Source organism: Mchenga conophoros, unplaced genomic scaffold (assembly GCF_057382185.1).
Source record: "Mchenga conophoros isolate Kocher_MC1m ecotype Shallow Benthic unplaced genomic scaffold, M_conophoros_male_GT1.1 unmapped_scaffold_6, whole genome shotgun sequence".
Classification (NCBI taxonomy): Eukaryota; Metazoa; Chordata; class Actinopteri; order Cichliformes; family Cichlidae; genus Mchenga; species Mchenga conophoros.
The window spans coordinates 91,978-98,279 of record NW_028182333.1 but is presented as its reverse complement, the minus strand read 5'-3'; positions in this window follow the sequence as shown (position 1 = coordinate 98,279).

Sequence of the window (6,302 nt, the reverse complement as noted above, 5' to 3'; positions counted from 1 at the left end):
GACCTCAGTAATCTTTGCTGGGCCTTAATGCTCTGAACAAAGCTGCACATCACAAGACTAAATAGAAATGAATCAGTCTTTCATTCTCACTGCTGTTTGACTTCAGCTCTCAATGTCCCACCATAAGCCATGGAAAGAATTACTGTCCATCCAGGCTGCTGAACATGAAGCTGATGAAGGTGGAGTATTGTGAGGGCTGATGGAGATGATGATGAGGAATCCAGGAGCAGTGGGTGGATGGCAGCATCAGCATGAAAGATCAGTGTGAGAACACATCATCATCCACAAAGGAAACCAGTCTGAGTGTCTGACGCTCTTGTTAGAAAGATGCAGTCCCAGCAGTTAGCTTGTCTGCTAGTTAGCTGAGAGCTAACTCACTTGTACATTGAATACCAAACTGTGTAAACCAGGGGTGTCAAACATATGGCCCGTGGGCCAAATCCAGCCCTTGACATAATTTCATATGTCAAATATTGATGAATTTTCAGGCTTGCTGATAATCAATGTGAGCACGGCTGAGGTTTTATTCTGATGAGCAAACCATGTGGCCAAACACTTTAAGAGACAGACTGGGATCATACCATTATGTGAAAGAGGACGGAAATGTCCCATAGACAGCAAGGGTAGTGGTAGAGACCAGTACACAGAGAAATGGGAGCTGTACTGAAATGCAAGCGTGTCAGGAAAGAGTGAAAAGGCAAAATGAGCAGCATCTGGCTGCATTTCAGTGATATTGGAGAGCACAAAGCTGAGTGCAACATTTATACAGGAGATATACAGGAGACGCTGAGAGCAGAACTGATAAAATTAGGAGCTGGCTAAAGTGAGACCCATTTTTATTTCCACCCATTTTCCATTGTGGAGGACAAAAGGTTTCAAACTGGTCCAGGTCTTAAACCTCACGTGTTCTTCCTAATAGCAGTAAATGGATAGAAATAAGGCTTTCATGAAAACACTGAATAAAACTTGCTGCCTTTAAAAAGACTAAATGTACAGTTCAGTATTAACACTACATAAAATAAACTATATATAAAGTGTGTCTGAATTGCAGAGATGCAGAAATATGTGCATGTAGCACAGAGCCACGGCTCAGTGTCTGAATGAGTCTCACAGACCTGAATGTGCTGTTGAAGCCATTTATAATTATAACGTAATTCTTTACTCGTTTGATCTGCTCCTTACCACAAGCCACCAGACGTAGAAGGTTTTGGACTTTTAACTATATTTTCTGAAGTTTTACAACTTTTCTTACTGTTAAAAACCTTGTTATGGCCATTCATGCTGTACAAAGTAATTAGACATGTGTGGTATCTACAGAAATGTCAGAATCTCAGCTAAAAGTTCACAAAACCATCTCAACAACCACCAAACAGCTGAAACAGCAGGTGAACAGATCACACAAAAAAGATGTAAACACAAATCCCCCTGATCATCTGTTTTTTAAACATGAAGTGTAGTTTTGGACGTTCATTTACTGCTGGTTCAGTGAATTTTGGTTGGACAGTGATGAAACCTGCAGCCTCAGAATCTGTGAGAAGTCTGCTTTCAGCACGCAACAGCATTGTTGTGTTGTGTGCTGTGGATTCACCTCTGCAAACTCATCACTGTTTTACCATCATGTTTCTACTTAGACAACAACAAAGGAAGCAGTTCCCAGGAACTACTTCCTGTCTTGTTAACATAAGAGTACGTTGCCCTTCAAAACACCTCCACTTCTCCTCTTATTAGAGGACTGCCTTATTATTAATCTGCTAATTCTGTCAGTTGATGAAAGAAAAATGCTTGATCTCACCTGAGAGTTTCCAGTGTACAGTTTGGACTCTTCAGTCCTTCAGACAGAAGCTTCACGCCTGAATCCTTCAGGTTATTGTTACTCAGGTCCAGCTGTCTCAGATTAGAGGTCTGAGAGCTGAGACCTGAGGCCAGAGCTTCACAGCTTCTCTCTGACAGGTCACAGTGACTCAGTCTGAAAAATAACAGATAAACAATTACAAAAATAAAACACTTATGTTGAAGCGTAATGAGATACTATTATATTTAGCAATATTTAATCTTGTTTTGTCAGGAAACTGAGCACTGATGCAGAGCAACATGTGGAGAGAATCAGAGGAGAAGAAGTGAAGAGAGAACAGCAGTAAAACAACACTGAATTGTTCAGTGTTCTTTTGATATCAACAAAATGTGTCAAACTTCTTTATTTTGTATTTGTTTTAGTAGAATTGATGATTATCACTTAGATAACAACCACAGGCCAGGTCTAAATTGCACTTTGGTGACAGTTACACCCAGAAATATTTCAGAAACGTGGACAATTTGTGCTCCATTGTATTCAGTATTGAACAAACTGAGTACCGATGACCACTTAATATTTTTGATATTTTATTTGAGTTGTTCCACCTGATCTGTGTTAACTAGAATAAACATTTAAAAGCTAAAGCTATGATCACATATGTACTTACAGAGCTTTGTTGGAGGCTTTGACCACTGGCAGCAGCCTCAGAAGAGCCTTTTTAAAGGCTCATGTTCTCACTTAGATCACTTTATAGCTGTATATCTCAAATTTCTGTAAAGTTATTTATTTCATATTCTGTATAGTTTTTCATATTTATATCCTGTTCATAGCCTGTACATAGCTTTTACTCACTACAGCCTGTACATACTTAGTTATAGAATATTCACAACATACTTCATACCGTGTACATTATAACATACCATAATAGACCCATTTCTGTAATATACTTACATATCTATACTATTGCTAATATATATTGTAATATATCTATATCACTAAAGCACTTCTGGATGGATGCAAACTGCATTTCGTTGCCCTGTACCTGTGCATGTGCAATGACAATAAAGTTGAATTCTATTCTAATTCTATTCTATTTATTTCTACTTACATTTCATTCTGGGAAAAATGGGGATTACTTTGAAAACAGGAACTATTTTCCCCAAAAATCAGCCCTGGATTAGTAAATCACTCCAACGTGTTCTCAGGCAGAAGAAGCTGTCTTGTTATGAGGGAGAGAAGAAAAGCAGCTAAAATCAGGTGTAAAAGTAAAGCAGAGGATGAGCTGAATAAAGGACACTCAAGGCTGGCTTGGAAAGGAATGAAGTCCATGGTGGGGATGCAGAACAAGGAGCAAAGATGAATGTGATGCTGAATCAGCAGAAGACTTGGACTCATTGGATTCCAGCTTTTTTTTTTATTGACATTTTAGAATCACTATACAATACCATCAACTTCAGCTATCTTTCAGTACATATATATATTTTTTTTTTTTCTATATTTAAACAACTAAAATATCCATACAATAAGAATGAAAGAAGAAGAAGAAAAGAAAAAGAAGCAAAACAGGAAACAACATAAATAAAAAATACATAAGGAAAAAGAAAAAGGAAAGAAAAATAAATAAATAAATATAGGGAGTGTGTTTTTGTTTCCATTAATGTAACTAATTTTTCCTCTAGTCTTCTAGTAGTTAACAAAGTCAAAATCTAATGCAACCATACATAAAGCTGTTAATCCTTTATATGTCCAATCTTTGAATCTGGTGTCCAATTTATTTGGAGCAAAATGTGTGTCATATGCACACCACTTAAGAACTGCTATATCCTCTTCTAGTTTATATTCTTTTATTACTGTTTCCCAAATTTTAAAAGTCAACTTGATCCATGGATTTTCAATAGTTTTTATTAAATTTTGCAAGCTTCTGTCTGCTATAATAGCTTATATAGGGATGGAGGTCAGACTCTCCTCAATAACTTTCCATTGAGCGTCATATGAAGGATTACATCAGCATATCATAGGCCTTAATTGTGCTGCCCAATAATATTCCCTAAGAGAAGGTAAGCCCCACCCCCTTTTCCTTTGTTAAGTTGTAGGGTTTTAAATCTAATTCGGGGCCTTTTTCCTTGCCATATGTATCTTGACAAAATTTTATCCCATTCATTAAACTGTTTCTGGTTAATTTCTATTGGTAATGTTTGAAATAAATATAATAATTTAGGAAGAATATTAATTTTAATTGAGTCTATTCTCGAATATAAACTTAAATATGGAATTAGATTCCATCTCGCTATATGTTCCTTAATTTTTTTTTGTATTGGTAAATAATTTCGTTCTAATAGTTCTGTAAGACCCTTAGGTATTATGACTCCTAGATATTTAAAGTACTCTGTTTGCCATGCTAATTGATACTTATTTTTAATTTCTTCTGATGGAATATAGTTGTACTTAAGCAATTGTGTTTTACTCATATTAACCCTATATCCAGATAGTCGACCAAAGTATTCAAATGATTGCATTAATTTAGGTAAAGAGTTTGATGGTTGACCCAAAAATATTAAAATATCATCTGCATAGCAGGCTAATTTATGCTCCTTTTCATGGATATTAATACCTTCTACTTCTTTATTTTGTCTTATATATTGAGCCAATGGTTCCAGATATAACACAAATAATAATGGTGAGCACGCACAGCCCTGCCTTGTTCCTCTTTGCAGCTTAATACTATTTGATAGGTAGCCATTAATTTTAACCCTTGCCGTAGGGTTATCATAAAGTGCCTGTATTGTCTTAATTATATATTCGTGAAAGCCAAATGTATGCAAGACTCGGTAAAGAAAGTTCCAATTAACTGAATCGAATGATTTTTCTGCATCGATACTGATTACCATTGCTTCTATTTTATTCTTTGAATATGATTAATAACGTACATTATCTTGTATTTGGCGCTCTCGAATAAAACCTGTTTGATCATTATGAATTAGATTAGGTAAGAACTTTTCTAATCGTCGAGCCATGATAGATGTAAACAGCTTGTAATCTGTATTAAGAACAGATATTGGTCTATATGACGCACATTCTAATTTATCCTTGTTTTCTTTTGGGATGGCAGAGATAATTGCTTCTTTCCAGCTAGAAGGTACTTGAGCCTTCTTTAGGATCCAATTCATTGTTAGAAGCATCACTGGTATTAATTCTTCTTTTAGCTCCTTGTACCATTCTGCCGTATATCCATCTGATCCTGGAGATTTATTTCTGTTAACTTTACTTATTGCTATTCTTAGTTCCTTTTCTGTTATATCTTCAATCAAAGTTTTATTCTGTTCTTCATTCAGTACTGGTAAATCAAGAGAATCTAAAAAACTGTTAATTTCAACTATACTACTCTCTGTGTTATTAGCATACAGAGTCTTATAAAATGTTTCAAATGCACTCTGAACTTCTATTGGTTTATTTTTTTATTAGTTTTGTCACTGGATGTTTAATTTTGTGAACTGTATTATCTGCTATTTTCTTTTTTAGTTTCCAGGCTAATACATTCATTGCTTTTGATCCTCCCTCATAATACCTTTGTTTAAGAAACATTGATTTTTTTTTTTAAATTTCATATGTGGTCAAATCATTTATTTCATTTCTTGCTTTCCTAATTTCCTCCAATATATCCTGAGATGTTTTTCTTTCATGCCTTTTCTCTAATTCTTATTTTGTAGCTCTTCTAATTTCTTATTTCTCATCTTTTTCTTATAAGAGGATATTGCTATAATTTTCCCTCTCATGACAGCTTTTAAGGCATCCCACAGTATAGGAGGAGACACCTCACCATTGTCATTAGTTTCCATATAGAAGTGAATCTCTTTCTTAATTTGTCCTTTAAAGTGAGGATCATTCAGTAAGCTTGAATTTAATTTCCAATTATTGAGTTTTGGTTGCACGTTTAAATCAACAGACAGGTATACTGGTGCATGATCGCTTAACTCTATTGCTCCAATTGCACAAGTGTTTATTTTATCTTTATTTTTCCCAAAAGTTATGAAATAATCTATTCTTGTGTATAACGAGTGCGGTGAGGAAAAATAAGTATAATCCCTTTGGTAGGGATGCAAGTCTCTCCATATATCAATTAGTCCCACCTCCTTCATCAATGTATTTATATTCTTAATTAATGTTTTAGTATTCTGTGCTTTTCTATTGGAAATATCTAGCTTTGGTTGTAGATGTATATTTAAATCTCCTCCGCAAATTAGGAAACCTACTGTCTCTGTTACCATCACATCTATAATTTTTCTTAAAGAAATAAATATCGCTTCCAGGGGGTGCATATATATTTAACAACGTGACTGGGTTCCCCTCAATGTTTCCCCTTACCAAAATATAACGTCCCTCTTTATCACTTATCTCGGATATTTTTTCAAAGAGTAATTTGCTTGATAACAGGATAACCACTCCTCTCCTTCGTCCAGTTTTATAGGAAGAAGAGAAAACTGTTGTATAACCCATTCTTTTCAGTTTTTCA